The sequence below is a fragment of the Peromyscus leucopus genome, chromosome 12, assembly GCF_004664715.2.
Source record: "Peromyscus leucopus breed LL Stock chromosome 12, UCI_PerLeu_2.1, whole genome shotgun sequence".
Taxonomy (NCBI): Eukaryota; Metazoa; Chordata; class Mammalia; order Rodentia; family Cricetidae; genus Peromyscus; species Peromyscus leucopus.
The window spans coordinates 30,449,856-30,468,695 of record NC_051073.1 but is presented as its reverse complement, the minus strand read 5'-3'; the positions used below and the strand labels follow the sequence as shown (position 1 = coordinate 30,468,695).

General features: G+C 32.7%; 1 protein-coding gene and 1 pseudogene across 3 annotated transcripts in view; both read right to left on the bottom strand.

Moving 5' to 3' along the window:
- Cadm2 (cell adhesion molecule 2) overlaps window positions 1–18,840 on the bottom strand; it is a 981,723-nt gene that overhangs the window by 729,893 nt on the left and 232,990 nt on the right. The gene's annotated exons all lie outside the window — the stretch shown is intronic.
- Window positions 11,263–11,383, bottom strand: LOC114698201 (annotated as a pseudogene).

Genomic DNA, 18,840 nt, shown 5'->3' with positions numbered 1-18,840 from the left:
AATACTCCAACAGTTAAGTTGTAGTAGTATTCCCTCTAATGTCTAAGATAAAATAATCACATGATTGTTACAAAGACGCCTTCATCTTTAAAAAAAAAAATGGCTTTAGATCTGGGAAGCTGACTGTAGGAATTATGTCAGGTATTGGCTGCCACTCCTGGTGAAACTGGCCAGTGGGAAGCACCGTTGGTCAATCAGAGGACATGAAGACTGAGAGAGGTAGGGCATTCATTCCTCGGCTAGTTGTATAGCCATCAGTCAAAATTGAGAGCTCGGGTCTGACAGTTCTGCCCACTGCCCATGTTTGTGTTCTGTAGGTTGCCCATTCCTTCCTCCTTTTAATGAAGAAATGATCAGAACCGCCATTGTTACTTGAGTTGCATGCTGCTGCCTGCTTTGTTTCATCACAACCTTTTCATATTTGTAAATAAATTTAAATATTCTGAATTGAATATTTTTCCATTGCCTTTATTTTTTTGGCACACATCTCCTAGAGGAAAAAAAAAACTGAATCTTGGAAGTGATGGACATCTTAATGTCATCATGAGATAATAGGTGACTGAAGACCATTAGATAACTTCACAGTAGGAATGCGTTAACCATAAATAAGAAACCATGACAAGGTAGTTAGGGAGCTAAATAGTGTTCTTCAACTCCAAAGAGGGTGGATAGACAGGCTGAAAGTTCATCTGATTATGAGTCAAGAATGGCAATTTACAATGCCTAACTTACGAAGCTTCTGTAAAAACTCAAAGACAATTATGGTGATATTTTATTTGTACTAAAATGTTATTTGTATGTTAATAAATAAAGTTGCCCAGGGGTCAGAGCTATTAGCAAGCCATAGGAAAGCTGCACAGTGGTGGTACACGCCTTTAATCCCAGCACTTGGTAGGCAGAGTTAGGTAAGTCTCTGTGTGTTCAGGGATACAGTCAGCATTGGATACACACGCCTTTAATCTCAATTCCAAACATAGAAGACCTGGAGGTCTGTACAGACAGGCAGTGAGGATGCAGCCATATGGTTGGGTTTACAACCAATGAGAAAGCAGAACAGAAAGTCTCTTATAAAGACTTTAACACAGAAAGTAGCTCTCTTTCGGATAGGTAGGAGCACCGCAGGAGGAAGGGTAAAGTTTTAGCTCTTAGCTTTGACCTCTTGGCTTTCTTCTTTGCATTGGTTCTGTGTTTCTTATTTAATAAGATGGTTGGTTACATCTACAGACAATGTGCAGACATCATTATTAACTGAACACTAGAGAAAATCAGAGCCGACGTGCAGCTCTGCACTCTTCCCTACAACGTCTCCTTTTTTTTTTTTTTTATCTCTGCTGATTAGGTGTTTATTCATATCCTTTGTAATAGCCTTAATAAAAGTGGACAAAAGTAAATAAATTATATCCATATTTCTTAATTTGCTTAATATTGCTGTGATAAAACACCATGGCCAAAAGCAGCTTAGGAAAGAAATGGTTGATTTCAGCTTACAGCTCTCAGGTCTCATATCATCACCATGGAATTCAGGGCAAGAAGTCAACCTGGAAGCTGGAGGCAGAACTGAAGCAGAGGCCAGGGATGAACACTGCTTATGAGCTTGCTTCTTGAGGCTTGCTCACTTGGCTTCCTTTTATATGGCAGGACCCTTTGCTCAGGGTTGACAACCCAAAGTGGCTGGGTTCCTTCACATCAATCATCCATCAAGAAAAAGGAGTTTTGATGGAGAAGTCATCTTATTTGAGATTATCCTTTCAGATAACTTTTTATTTTATTTTATTTTACAATACTATTCAGTTCTACATAATAGCCACAGATTCCCTTGTTCTCTCCCTCCCTGCCCCCCTCCCCTTCCCCCCAGCCCACCCCCCATTCCCACCTCCTCCAGATCAAGGTCTCCCCCGAGGACTGGGATCGACCTGATAGACTCAGTCCAGGCAGGTCCAGTCCCCTCCTCCTAGATTGAGCCAAGCGTCCCTGCATAAGTCCCAGGTTTCAAACAGCTAACTCATGCAAGGAGCCCAGGACCTGGTACCACTACCTAGATGCCTCCCAAACAGATCAAGCCAATCAACTGTCTCACCTCTTCAGAGGGCCTGATCCAGTTGGGGGCCCCTCAGCCTTTGGTTCATAGTTCATGTGTTTCCATTCGTTTGGTTATTTGTCCCTGTGCTTTATCCAACCTTGGTTTCAACAATTCTCACTCATATAAACCCTCCTCTTTCTCACTAATTAGACTCTTTCAGAAAACTTTAACTTGCATCAAATTCATAAAAAACCAACAAGGGCCACCATAACACAGAGAACCAATGTGATAACTGAACATAGGAAAAGGCTTCAGAAATCCAGTTCAGTCTGAAGCAGACATAACCTAGGAAATGCCAGTGGCATCTGAAAGGGGGCATTTCCAGAGCTTTAACACTGTTATTGAGTATCCTAACAAAAATGTCAGAATCAAATTTTAGAATACTCAGTTATGATCACAGAATATTGAATAGTAGAAGTATTAAGAGGTCAGTGACTTCCTTATCAAATTACACATTTGTATTATCCTACTTATTATCTGGTTTCCGAACAGAACACTGGACTGTTCATTTTCTCCTCTCCAAGTTTCTGTTTCTGGAAACTTTGAACGACCCAGCTGATGAGTTCAGTCACATGTATGAGGCAATTCAAAGAAAGAAACAGCAAGTAAGTACTGAGGACATCAGAAAAGTTTTACAAAGAAGTTGTAGAAACTTTAGAAAGCCATCAATTCTGTACAGATGAAAGGTATAATAGAGAGCAACAAACAATAAAAAATAAGAGAAATGAGGAAATAGATCCTTGCTGCCACTTTAAGGAAATAAAGAATGTTGAAAAGGGAACTTGGAAAGATATGGAGATGTGAGGACAAGAAGGGTAAGAAAGTTTCAGTCATAAAGAAACTAAGCCTCAAAAATGATCCAGGAGCATAACTCTCAGTGAGCAAGAAATTTACATTTATCTTGCCAAAGCCTGATCATAACCACACAATAACTTTGATTTCTAAGAGAGTAGCATGTATGCACACATCTGCATACATTTCCCATGCAATCATACACCTATTGTACGTGTATCAATAGGGAACATTGTATCCAGGTAACTGTGCTAAGTGAACACTAACATTCTGCTAGAAATATGCAAAGCCATGTAGCTGGAATGGTAGCAAAGTTTGAAATACAGAATGACTTTCTTTTCAGAATATTTATCTTTTGTTGTTGTTGTTGTTGTTTGTTTGTATTGTTTCTTTTTTCTGTTTTTTTTTTTATTTATTTTTTTTGAGACAGTATCTGATCATGTAGTATTAGGGTGGCATGGAACATTTTATAGGCTAAGCTGGCCTCAAATTCATAGAAATCTATCTGCTTCTGATTGCTGGGATTATACTTCTAAGCAACATAACCAGTCATATGATCATTTTGGGCACAGAAATCCTGTGATCTCAGAAATTCTATTTTTTTCTGCCTATATGTCAAGATAGCCAGTGTCATTAGATGGTAGATACAATTTACAATGATTTATTATTGCACTCATGAGTAGTTTTATAAACTCTAACAGCCATTTTTATGCAGAAGGGTTGTAAAACTTAAGAAGTCAAAGCAGTATGAGATGCTTTGATACAAGATCAGAAGAATACCTGGTGACTCTTTTCCTTATGGGCTAAATTTCATAGCTATTCTGCTATCTGAGGTGGTTGAGAAGCCAGATTTTGATGAGGGATGTATGAGATATAACATAACAAATTCTTCTTATGATGTATTGTTGATAAGTATTATACAAAGATATACAAATAAATGGTCAAGGGAAAGAGAGAAGACCTTTCATTTTGACCAGGTAATCCGCAGACCTCTTCAGAGAATAATTTAATGAACAAGCCTCTTAAGGACATCCAGGATGTCTTTTGGAATTTTAACACTTTCTGTGTAAAATAATGAGAATTACTTAAAGACATCACATATAAAAGTTGCATGTTGGTAATAATATCATAACTAAAATGGAAAATTCTTGAAAATGTTTCAAATTTTTGAATTTAATATTATGAAGTAGAATATTTGTCTATAAGCATTTGAATTTTTCTTAGAATTACTTTAGCTTTATCAATTATTAGTTAATATTTATTTATTTATAAATACCTAGATTAATAACAAGCACTGGACAGGCAACTTGTAGTTGCTGTTAGCTTACTTTGAGGTAATCCTTTAATTGATAGACTAAATTTACCTTGAAACATCAGAAAAGAATGGATTTGTGTTTCAAGTGTGGGTGAATCTTGACATTTATTCACTTCATGTCTTTTTACATTAGTCTGTAAATAATAATATACTCTTTCATAGACTTATTTTGAAGTGTCTTTTTGAAACATTGATACATTTATTCTATATTTAAAGAGTAAAATAATGTTTTCCATTGAAAAGGAGTAATAAGGCTTTTCTTATTTACTTATCAAATAAAAGCTTAAATAAACAAAATAATGCACTTAATCAAAACATACCTACTAAAGTTGTATAATTATATAGTGTTTTAAGGTTTCTAATAAAGCACGAACATTTCATTTATGAATGAGTCTTTTACAACTGACCTGTTTTTAAGCATTCAAATGATGTACAAAACCTAAAAATTATACAAAATGTAAGGTGTTATGTGACATATTCATACATGTTTATATTGTACAATGTTTAAACCAGTTTAAAAATACTTATTTCTTCACCCCATTAACTGTTCAATGTGATTTTTATTACATTTTTGATTACTATTTGATATATAAAATATTTTTGCAAAACACTTGCAAGGACGTTGTTCAAATATAAAAAAAATAAATGAAATGATAGGTGTGGTTGGGGAAAATGATACCATACAATTTGATGTATGAGTCATACATTTCATAAATGGCAATAAAAATATTTCATTAAATAAAATACTATTGGTTTTGAGCTATTTATATAGCAAATTTATTTCATGTGATTGCCAATGTGAGTTTTATACAATTCATTCAAATTTATTGAGAATCCTTCACAGAGATTTTTTTTTTTTACAAAGTTAGCTATCTTGATTTATTTGTAAGTAATCTAAATGAGTACTAGAGTTAATAACTCTGAATATACTAGTAAAGATTGTCTACCCAATGCATTAATAATTTTCAGTTCTCTTTTGAGTACTTTTTGAGGAGTAGGGCTAAGGATATCAGAGAAATTCATTAGATACATTTAAATTACAAAGATTTAAAAATTTATGATTTAGTTGTATCGAATTTTATCCTTAGTTAAAGGAGGCCTGAGGTAAGTTATCTTGGTTTTAAATGTGTTACATTTTCCAATTAAAATGTGACATGATATTTTGCTGATGTTATTTAATATATTAGCATTCATTCATATAAATATTGATTTTTGTACATCTTAACTCACTAAAGCCATCAGACACCTGATGTGCTTAAATTTTAATGTTTTCTCCCAAGATTTCAAAATTGATGAGTAGTTTTAACATAACTGTGTTCTAGGTGTACAGCTAATTTTGATAAAATTAGGATGGGCCTGGCTATTTTTTTTTCCATTTTATCAGTCTAGACTAGTAAACATATGAGATACTGTCTATCTAGAATTAAAAACACTTGAAAATTGTTAAATGTTCAGCATGTGGTAAAATATTAATTAGAGTAGTAGTTGTGTTTTACTTCTGAAATAGCTTTATATGAAGATTTGGTTTATTAAGTTAAAAATCAACCATAAATAAACATTAAAATAAGATCACATAAATACATTTCTGACACTAGTTTATTTTTTCATGATATAGCATAAAGAGAATTTTAATTAAAATGTTAGAAAGATTAACTGAGCAAGATAATAATTATTTCCCTTAAAGCTAAATAATTGCCACCATAGAAATATTTCCCATGTACTTTATTACATTTACAATATCTACCACATAAAAAGCAGGTGGCAAAATTTTCATTGTTGATTCTTCCAAGTTAAATTAGCATTCTCTATTAATTTTAATTCACTCAAAAGGACAGGGTGGATTTTCTTCATACACAAAATGGTGTCCTATGACCTCATGTAGCTGTTTGGACCATGACCTGATGAAATATTTAATTTTCAACCAAAGTACAGAGTGAAATTATCCTTGGCTTTTTATATTTGATCCATTTATAATGTAACGTATTCTTTCAATAATGTTGCATTTGTATTTGAAGGCAGCCATTATATAAGCCTATTGTTGTAACTGCCATGTTTAGAAGGGAAATGACAAATAATCATTCATGTGTGGAATAAATATGTTTGAATAAATAAATATGAATAGGCATGAACTAAGAACTCACATCTGTGTAATAAAGAAGATCAGAAAGCTATTGTTCTACACATAATGAAACAAAATTTTTATTTGTTTTGAACAAAGTTGTTTTAATATTCACCTATTAGAAATACCGTCTTACAATATTTTGTGTTTCAATATATTAATTAATTGGGCTCATATTTCAAAGTAAAAAAGGATTATTAATGAGGATTTTTCAAATGTTAAAGGAATTGAACAGATTGTTTAATTTTTTTTTTTGTCTGTTTGGTTTTTGAGACAGAACTTCTTTGTTTAGCTTTGGGGTCTTTCCTGTAACTCACTCTGCAGCCCAGGCTGGCCTAGAACTCACAGAGATCCGCCTCCCTGCCTCTGAAAGTGCTGGAGTTAAAGTCATGCACCACCACTGCCCAATTTAGATTGATTTTGTATAATGTTACAAGGATGTGCAATTTTGGCTGAATTTTATAATTACAAGGAATAAAATCAGTATGTATTATCAATTACACTCAATAATCATCTACACAACTTTTAAAAGACACTGAGCAGTTATCGCTATTATATCCACTCTCACTTAAATATTAATTCATGTATAGCATGTATAGTAACCATTTATAGTATGGTTGGATCAGACTATGTATTCTGATAAAATATTAAATAAAATGGCTAAATTAACATCAATGGATTTAGGAACGAAAAAAGTAAACAATTAAAAAATGTCATAGTTAGTGGTCAATTCTTAATAAATTCAAAATTCCAATACCTCTCTTGAATTAGTGGCCTAATATACTTATAGAAATATTCAATTATTTTGAAGAAAATATCACATGTATTGTTTTTAAAAATATACAAATATTTTAATAAATATACTGTTTTATAAATCCCATAATTTGTTAAATTTAGAATCAAACTCTATGTGCTCATTTTATTATTTTTCTAATCCTATCATGGAGGAAATCAATGCATGGATTTCAGGAATTTTCCTATCTTGTGTTCCAAGGGTAATATTGTTTCAAAATTTAAAATAGAAAATTAAAAAAATTTAATATTTTTGATTAACTGAATATTATATATATATATATATATATATATATATATATATATATGGGAGAGAGAGAGAGAAATGTATATTATAATAAAAACCACCTGCCAGGGTATTATTAGGGAAATTGGAAAATGTCATATACATACATACATATATACACTTATTATAATTATAGCAAATAAATTTTATTATTTAATTTTATATTTTGTTTTGCCATTTTGAGAACATCTATGAAATACTTATCACTACTTTGTTCTATTATAAGTTGCTTTCTGAGGGTAAATTATACTAATGTTGGTAAGATTAATGCTTCTTATCTAATACATATTTTTACAATAAGATTTATTTATGTTTTTAGCCATGACCTTCATCCCACAAGGTTTAATATTATATACAACATTGTAAGTATGAACTCATTCTAATTGTTAATATAATATAGATTACTTTATATTTGGTAATCATCATTAGATTTGATTAAATATCACTGTATCATAAAGAGATCAAAACATGTTACATTGATTTTTTTTCAATAAGCCAATAAGGTTAAAAACACAAAGTCAAATGAACCACAAAGTAAAGCTGCTGCAGTATGTTAGATCCCTCAAATGAACAATAATATAAACATCAAAGAAATTTTAGAACTCTGGAGATTATTTTGGGTGAAAGGAACTTAGTTAGAAATTCCTTTTTTTTTTTTTTTTTTTTTTTTTTTTGAGCCTTAAAGCCACTGAGTTAAGATTCCAAACTCCATTTTCTTCACAAATTGTTTTGAGCAAATTAAAACTGATTGTTCAATCACTATAATTTCAGTTGTCATGTATAAAGTATGTTTATTAATACTCTGGGTAACTGTTATAAATCTTATTGATTGGTTGTTAACAATTGTTTCAAAGAGTTTGTTTTCATCTCTCTGGAGACTGTTTCACACCAAATAAATTGTGCCTGGGACCCTGCATTGTAACAATGAACTTTTCATTCATCTTATTCAGTGAATATCAGTAGCAATGGCATCATACATGAAGAATTTTAAAGGTGATTTTTTTAAACCCCCCAGCCATAATCATACACTAAATCTACTTGTGGCATTAATCTTCTAGATACACAGTGTATTGTATGAAGAAAGTCCAGACATGAGACGGGGGAAACCAGAATTTTATTTCCCTTGTCTCTACTTACTAGGTAGATGTAGCTTTGACTATATTGCTACAGATCATCATTATTCCAGTTGATAAAATCCCTATTTTGACATTTTGGTGTCTGAATACTATTCAGTCAAAGCTAACAGCACACTTCTCTACATTGTAGTGATTTATGTGATAGTTGTGGATGTATAAATAGTAATCTTTATATGGAAGGAATACATATAATGTAATAGTTGAAGAAGGAAACTAGATAAGAAATGACAGCGTAGTAAATACCATCACTTGGTGTATGAGGTTGTTAATTCCAATAAGAGACATTCAATGGGCACTATCATAGTAAAGGGAAAAGTTGCCAAGGATAGCCTCAGATGAGTTGTCTGCTAGCTGGTGCACTTTCTATCCAAGTATTTCAGGATTGTTGCAATTTTTTGACTTACACAAAGTACTGACCCTGGTGAAAGGCACATTGGGATTTTCTTTTCTTTGAAGGTTCATATGGCAACTTCAATTTTGTTATCTAGATTCTCCCAACTCCTTAGCAGTGTGTCTGGTTTCCTGGCAAGAGTCCTGATTGGAAATAATCATGTGGAAAGCTATTATATGACTTGAAAGTGCTACTTCATTCTAGGTATCATTTTGGTCTTTTGTAAAAAAGACAAAATAATAGGGACTTATCCAGTGTGTTTTCTTTATGGGATGGAAACCACATTCATCATGATTTGTTACCCTCGATCAAATTCTAACTCTTGGCTACACTTTAGAAAGAAGGGATAAAGATCCACACAATATTTTCTATAGTGTTCCAGATTATAGCAAATTAATGCTTTGGTTGCAGGATTTTGGTAAGACTTGAAATGAAGGACTTATTCAACAAATAGATATAATTGAATCAATGACCTAAAAAAAAAAAAAAATTGCCCAACATCCCCGGGGCCCATAAAGCAGTACTTTCAGAGGCAGCTTCCAGTGGAAAGAGAATTGAATTGTATCTGCAGATTTGTACTTAGGCTATCACTCTAAATCACTGCTTAGAAAAAAACAGTAAATAATGGCTAATGAGAAATAACAGTTAAATTGCACAAACAACTGAAAGAAAGTGTCGCTGTAGAAACTATTTTCACATCACATTTCCCTTTTTTATGTGTGTGTGTGTGTGTGTGTGCGCGCACGCGCATGTATGAAGCTGATAAAAAAAGCCTGAAACAATTGAACTAAAATAATTTGTAGTAATATTTAAGATGATGTTATGAATGATATATAATAGAAAGACTTACAGACTTGGCTTAAAGGAGGTTGAGCCAGAGGAAGTTTCATTAAAGATTTCTTTTAAATCTTTTTTTTTAATTTATTTATTTATGTATTTATTGCTGAGTAATGTTTTGGCGACTGTTCTACCTTGCTTTATTCAAAACGGCCAAGAGATATTATCCTTCAGTCAAGGTCAAAGCCTGTGCATGTTGAGATTTTTTTTTTTTTTTTTTTTTGCCAGACCATTGCATACACTAAGGGTTAAAAAATCCTTAAGCATGCTTAGCCATGAATTAGCCTTTTTATACCTAAAATAAAATTTAGACATATTTAAAATGATCTGTATGCAGGTTTGAAAATGCTTTTCTTAATCTGAACAAAGTCTTGAGTTACAATTTTTGAGTAGAGAAAATATTTTTTAAATTAGGTTATGAACTTGGAAAATATTTGTTATTATAGTAATCTTTTAATTATATGTTTGAGTATTAGATGCACTATCAGATTTAGATTTAAATATTCAATTTCATAGTAATTATGTACATATTTAACCATTAAGTACTGAAATAACAATATTACAACAAATGATTGAGTATATTATAATGTAATTTACTTGTTCTTTTTTTTTATTCTGATAGTAAGTAACCCAGGAAAAAATCACGCTGACTCTTATAGTTTTAATTCCAATAGAAATGGATGAGTCAACTTTTTTCTTCCATCATTATTTTTTGGTTGTGAGCCTAGCCTTTAACGGCTGAGGCATCTCTCCATTATAAGCAAGACCCTATCAACTGTATGTTCACCTTGGTTGAGGGGACATTAGTTCTGACTGAACACTCTGATGTCCCCACTCTATCTGAATAATTAAATGATCAACATATCTTCAGGACCAAATGGGATAATGTGCACAAAATCACACTGAAGAACATAATATCATTCAGACATGCAAAGTATTATTACTTTCAAGCAAGTAATTATTGATTTTTGTAATAAAGGAGTGCCACTTGACAGTACTAATGTGGGAAAGATAGTTCTCTGGAAATGACCCTTTAATCAGTTGGGCACAAACCTAAGTGATACGTTGTACCACTTAAATCACTTTTTCTTTCTTGATGAGAATTCAAGACAATCTATTGGAACAAAGTACAAGTTAAAAGGACATGCATCATCTGCTATTTTGTCACAGTATATATATTAAAATAAAGAAAAACAGCATCTATAACTTTAGAAAATACATGGAAAACATTTTAAAACTTTTGAAATCTTTGAAAAATATAGATGATGATATTGAAAAGGAGGTGGATATAGTATAATATTTATATTAGTATGAAACATTGAAGAAAATGTTTTGGTTAATCTAATTATCTTCTTTTTAAGATAAAAAATTCTCTCTAGTTACTTATCAACTTGAAATTTGAAATTCTAAGTTTGAACTTTCTGAACACATATAGTTTCATCTACTTGAACCCACAACTAGTATGTTTGTTTGGTTTTATTTTATAATAATTTTTTATAATAAATAGTTTTTAAAGCCTACAGCACCTGGTGTTCCCAGGAGGTCTCCCCCAACCAAGTACTAACCAGGCCCAACGCTGCTTAGCTCCTGCGATCAGAGGAGATACAACGCGTTCAGGGTGGTATGGCCATAGACAGTAGTGTGGTTTTAACATATAACAATTTTCTGCCACCTCATATAAGAAGCTACTTTCATCCATTCAAAATTAAAGTTTTATACTTATTAACAAATGTAGAAACTAAAGACTCCGGCTCTGTCCTGAACAGAGCAAATCTATTGTGCTGTGATACATTCAATTCATTTTTTGAGAATTTCATATATGAGTACTGTATTTACAACAATCGTTCCAAATTTCTCCCTGCAACTCTTCTCATGTTCTCCTTACTCCTTAAATTTATATACCATGATTTTTTTTGTTCAACAAGATTGTGGTTGAGTATTATAATGATGAAATTGTATCACACACACACAATAAATAAATAAAACTCTTCACAGAAATATAAATCAAGACTAATTTGAGATTTCACCCAACTCAAGTCAGAATGACCAAGATTTAAATACAAATTACAGTTTGAAGTAAGGGGAATGCTCATCCATTGCTGGTGGGAGCACAAACTTGTATGGTTACTGTGTGTCAGTAGCTCAGGACACTGGAAATAGAGCTACTCTGGGTATATGCCCAAAGGACACTCCGTCCTACCGAGATAGATGTCCTCAGCCACATTCATTGCTTCTCTATTCATAATATCCAGAAATTGGACAAGACTATTTATTCATCAACAGAAAATGGATAAAGAATAAGTGGTACATCTACACAGTGGAATATCAATCAGCTGTTAAAAATTAAAATCATGTAATTCAAAGACAAACTGATGGACCCAGAAAAAAAAAGATCATTAGTGAGGTAACCCAGACCCAAAAAGACAAATATGATATTTGCTTATATGTTGTCACAATACTTACAGTAGAATCACATAGATATTTACAGAATGAAGATATCAAGTATTAACATCATTTCAAAAGTCTAAGTTTTTCCCAAAATAACAAGAAAGTTAAATTGTCCTGATTTTGATTTCCCTAAACTACTTTTATCAACATACTTATCGGATCTATAAAACAACTATTGTTTTATTTTAATAGATCACACTCCTTCATAGGAACATCATATGAAGTATACTTTTAGACACTTCTAATTTCTAAATTTAATATAAATAATGGCAAAATAATTTTTCTGATTGTTCAATCATTTCAGCCCCGATGTGCTTTGACTCAGGTTGTCATGGGCACAGAGACACTATATTAATACCAGCTAAAACACCTTTTACAGGATTCCTGAAGCAAAAATCCAGAGAGAGAGATGAAACTGCTTTTGTTTTGTTTTGTTCTTCAATTTTTTTGGAAATTCTAAATATTTTTGAGGAAACTGGCTATATGTTAGTTGTGGATAAAATGAGTTTTATTTGTTTTCTTTGCAAAAATTCAACCTAAATAAAATACATTACATTTCAAATAATATATGTATTCAAATAAGTGTCACAGTTATGTGTTAAATAATAAATTTCTGTTTTAACTGTAGCTGGAAAATCATGAGTATATGATCACCAAAATTATTTTTACTCATTTAATTTTGACCAAATGATCATTTAAATTGATTCTTTTTTCTTCTCATTTTAACCAGTGAAAAATATTAATTTAGCCATTGATATTATAAATCAATCTTATGATCCACTTACATTTTGTATAGTAACAAAATACTGATTGTCTAAATTTGCATTATTATCCCAGTTAGCCTTAAATTTTTCTTTTAAAATGACATGTTCACCATACAATTCTAGTCCTCAAACTATTTCCCTTTTATAAGCAAGAACATGCTCTGCAATCATAGCTTTCTGGTGCATTTGTTCTACAACCAACACAGAGTCAACTGCTTGGCTAATCGACTTTGCAGTACTCTCAATTTTTTAGTTGCTATATGTCACACACCTTGACTAGAGGTCATACTCTTGGTTTATGGTGCTTAATAAAAGTTTATTGCAGCTCCTCTGCCAATGCCAAGAGCAGGTAAAATCTATTAGTTATAAAATTAAACACATGATTGCCCTGGATCTCAATCTCAAATAATAAACAAAGATTGATTTTAACACATGATTTACTCTTCTATGCACGCAAAATTTATGCTATTTCACATAGTTCAGATATTGAGTTACAAATGTCTATGAATAGGCATTCTGATAACTCTTAGATGGTGATAAATTGCAAAATCATAATTATTTCTATCACTCATACCAGCTCTTCCTTGTCTTTATGGTGTTTTATACTGATTGAGAGTGTGTATGAAATGCTGAATAAACACAACACTTGGATGACTGAATTCTGTTGTCATAGTTAATATTAAAGAGAATTTCCTTTGGAATTTGTCCTCAAGAATTCATATCATGTTACTTATTTCCAAAAATAGTAGCCATTAAATTATTCTGATGAAATTGAATATCTTATTGGAGTCAACATAATCAAATATTTTTTGAATAGAATTTTCAAAATTAATATATAACACTAATTCTAACTTTGTTAAAATAGTATCTGTGATCTTTAAAACATTTTCTATCTATTGAAATAAAACATGGCCTTAGAACACATACATAATATCAAGGAACTACATATTTCTATTTAAAAAATGATTTGTCCAACTAAGAATTCTTGATGTAAGAAATCTAAACATAGAGACCATCCATCAATGAAATTCTATGTGCATCAACATATTCAAGCAAAAATGTAAAGTTATTAAGAGTTCATCTAAAATGAAAATAATCATTTTACACTAAATTTTGATGACATGGCCAGGACAATTCCTTATCTCATTTAATCTAAATAACTCTTTATAAATAATGAACAAGAAAAAATAAATCAATAGACAAGAAAACTTTCCCATAAAATGCCACCTTATAGCAATGTAGGAAAACCAAGTCATATACACTACAAAAGTCTTTTCTCTGGAATTTATTACTCAGGTAATATAATTTTTCAATATTATAACCAAATGTTAAGACAAAAATTTTTAATTTTCCATAAATTTTGAGGTTACAAACACCAATGTATATTCTACAAGATACATTACAATCAATACTTAATAAAAAGATTTTCTAACACTATTTTCACATGAAAATATATGACTTTTGCATTGTTTGTGAAGAGTTTATGACTCAAAATTCTGTATATATCAAATCAGCATTGATTTTAAATTTAGTGCTAGATAAATCCCTAGGAAGCTACAAGGATGTTCCCAGCTAAGACTCAGCAATGGTTGAGAGGGCGCTTGAACTAGCCTTTCCCTGCACTCAGATCTGTGACTACACTAATTATCATCACAGAACCTATACATCTGGCAACTAATGGAAACTGATATAGAGACCCACAGCCAATCACTTGCCCAGGCTCCTGAAATTCAGTTGAAGAGAGGCAGGAGGACTATAAGAGCAAGGGGGACAAGATCATGATGGGAAAAACCACAGAGACAGTTCACCTAGTTAGTGAGAGCTCATGGTCTCTGGACTGACCACAGGGAGCCTGCATGGGTCCTCACTAAAACCCTTGAATGAGGGTGACAAATGTGTCACTTGATCTGTTTAAGAGTTCCCTTGCAAAGGCACCCAGGACACATCAGGAGTACATGAACTGGCTTTTGCTTTACTCAGCCTAGAAACTGGGGGGATGGGGGCAACTTTGAGTTTGCCCCAACTTGGTATGCCAGCCTATGTTGAATACCCAAGGGAGGCTTTACCCACTATGAGGGATGAGGGGAAGAGAAGGAGAACAAGAAAATGATAGAGAGGGGGAATATGTGGTATGTAAAATGAAAAAAAAAAAAACCTTTAAATAAACAAGTAAACCTTAAAAAAATTGTGTATGAAACAAAATAATTCCTTTGCCAATTATAAAAAGATCTTTTAATAAACCTATAAAAGCTTATTTAACAACATAATTTTCTATGTATGTTATCTTAAACTGTGTTATTAAACATTCAGCAGTAGCTAAATATCTGAAATTGTTATCTGTGTTGCCTAGTTTTATTTCAACTTGACTTCAAGCTGCAGTCATCTGAGAAGAGAAAAATCTCAATTAAGAAGAGGACTTATAAGATCTAGCCGAATTCCAGCCTGTCAGGCATTATCTTAACTTGTTATTGATGTGGGAGTGATCAGTACATTGTGAGTGGAGCCAACCATGGGCTTGTGGTCCTCGGTTCTAGAAGAAAGCATTCTCAGCAAATCATGAAGAGCAAGCCAGTAAGCAGCATCCCTCCATGGCCTCTGCATCAGTCCTGCCTCCAGGTTCCTGCCCTGCTTGAGCTCCTGCCTTGAATTCCTTCAATGATGGACCAAGATGTGCAGTGTAAGCACAACAAACCTTTTCTTCCCTAAGTTGCTTTTGTTACGGTGTTTATCACAGCAATAGAAATCCTAATGAAGACAGTACTTATCTAGTCTCAAGGTGGTTTAAAATTGGGATTCTTCTATTTTTTTTAATCTAAATTCTAACTACTAATTCTAAACATTCCATACTTAATGCATTATTGTTGATAAGATCTTAAACTTAAAGTTGTTGAAATGACTAAAATCAAATCTCCATGCCTATTTTCCACAAACTTATCTAAAATAATATCCATTGACATTAGCACTGTCATTAAATCCTTAATGTATGAAATGGAATCTATGCATTACAGTATGAAACAGCCTAATTTGTTTACTTAAAAATTCTAAATGAGACAATTACAAACATTAACACATAGGAAAACAATTCTAATGTCTAAATCAAATCATCTTAAAATATCAGAGAGTTTTAGTGACAGAATGCTACAGGTTTCTTATTTGTATCCTTTCAAGTTTAGCACTCATCTCCATACTTCACAGAGTTTTATTTTTCCTTTACTTACCCACAGGACATTAATAAAGGAGCATTTAATACTTATATCCATCATTTCTGCTTTTTTACCTTCAGTTACTCACCTATAAAAAACAAACAGAGGGGGAGAGAAAAGAATAATTGTTAATTTTAAAAATACCTAGTATGTCAAGTCATGCATAGACAGAATCATGATATCACATATACTGCCCTGTTGTCTGTAGTTTGAAATGGTTATTTATATCACACAGTAAATTACATTTGAGTATTTTATAGTTTTAAGACTGTAGAAAAAATTATTTCCTGTGTAAAGTTACTGGAAAAAATATAAGCAGTATAAATCTACCTTACTACCTGAGAAAATATTTACTATTGTATGTGCATGGCATTATAAAGTATTTTATTTAATAACTTCATTAAAACCAATGTCACCATCAGGCATTTGTTCCCTGTCATTTCCGCTGTTGATACGGCTAGCTGACTTTTCCCTTTGGGCTCTTTCCTACATTCAAAGAATTCAGAGGAAAGACAGGTTATCCCAAGGGAACCAAAAACTTCACTTTTCTAGCCTCTGGGAGACGAACCAGTAGAAGTTGCTATACTTCAGTGGTCTGAGACTACAGTTTCTTTCTAGACTATTTCCTACATATTTTTTCTTGCTATAAACAAGTATTAGAGTCGTAAGACTGACTTAGAGGGAAAATAGAAAAGTTGACATAAAAATGAAAGCTAAAAAATAAGAAAATTTAATTTAACATGTAGTTGTAACACTAGGATTGCAAGGGCTAAGAAGGCAGCTTAGTGATGGAGTTATTTGTCTACCATGCACATGTCTATATGCTGGTGTGAACGTGTGTTATTTTAATAAAATAAGTAGTAGATTAATATTTTGGTTATAGAAACTTTTGCTGTTGCTGTTGTTGCTACAGTGAGCAGCGATAACTTCAGAGGGACTTAAATGGACAAAGTGTTGGGAAAAAAGTGATTCTTCAATGCTTAGACATTAGTAGGTGCTCTATAGCCACATTCCTAAAGTTCGTGGTACATTGGGGAAGTAAAGACAAAAATAATTTTTAAAATGGAAGACATGGAGGTGTGTTGTGGAATGCTCAGACTATGGCATGACCTTTGCTCTTATGAACACACAGCAGCTATGATATTCTGCACAAAACTTGTCCAAGAATCGATGTGTAGCGTGGGAACTGAATGAATGGACCAAAGGTACCTGTCACTACGTTTGACAACCTAAGTTAGATTCTAAGGATTCTCTTGGTCAAAGGAGAAAAGAATCTCCTGCAAGTTTTCCTCAGACCTCCAAGGATGCATGGAGAATGGACAACTCTGACCTCCACACAAATTCCTTTTAGAAAAGATAGTGGTTATGAGATTGCACACGTCAACATCCTGCCAAAGAGGCACCAGGTGACTCATTAGTCTCTACTCACTCATGAAGACTTATTAGCAGCTCACAGTTGCTACAGAGGAAGGTGAGTCCTTTTCCACAGTGGTATATCTACTACTGTTATACATCCATGAACTAATTGTTACCCACAGCCCTGGGAAACAACTCAATGAAATGTATTGGATCACTAAGCAAAGATGTGAATGTAAATTAAAGACAAGTTGGGAAAAAAGAAGAAAATCAGAAAGGATGGGAGGAGGATAATAGAATAATGTGTAGGTGATTATGATATAAAGCATTACATATGTTTATGAAAATACTATAAAGAAAACTGAGCCAGTTGGTGGTGGTGCACACCTTTAATCCCAGCCCTCAGGAGGCAGAGCCAGGTGGATCTCTGTGAGTTCGAAATAGACTGGTCTACAGAGCGGGATCCAGGAAAGGCACAAAGCTACACAGAGAAACCCTGTCTCAAGAAACCAAAAACAAACAAACCAAAAACAAACAAACAAAAAAAACAAACAAACCAAAAATCTATTATTAGGTGTAAAGACGCTGGTAAGCCACCAGCCACGTGGCAAGGTATAGATTTATAAAAATGGGTTAATTTAAGATAAAAGAACAGTTAGCAAGAAGCCTGCCATGGCCATACAGTTTATAAGTGATATAAGCGTCTGAGTGATTATTTTATAAGTGGATTGTGGGACTGTGGGGCTTGGGAAACCTGGAGAGAACCCTCCAGCAACATAGGTGTGATTAATACATGATAATAATTCCATAAATACATACACGTACACACACGCGCGTGCGCGCGCACACACACTCACACACACACACACACACACACAAACACACACTGGTCTGCCAGGAGAAAATAAAATAGCATAAGGATTCCATTCCCTTTGAAGTGCATAGTTAGTAATCAAACATACTCTCAAGAAGAATTCTCTAGGACAAGATAATTTCCTCTGCTGTAGAAATTAAAACAATATAAATGTAGACAATTTCATTAGCAAGAAGATTAACATTGAAAACAGAATAAAGTGAGGTATAGTGTATATTATATTACTCATATATTACATATGAGTAATAAGGTCTATACAGGAGGCTGAAGCAAAAGCATCATAGAGGACATCCTGCCTGGGAACCCTAGTTAGAGCTGAAAACAAAGGAAAAATAAATATCTTCACTTTGTGATTTGTTAAATCAGATGAAAATATTTTATGATCACAGTTGTTGCTATTATCAGAAATTTACCATAATCTTAAATTCTAAATTAAACTTAAATTAT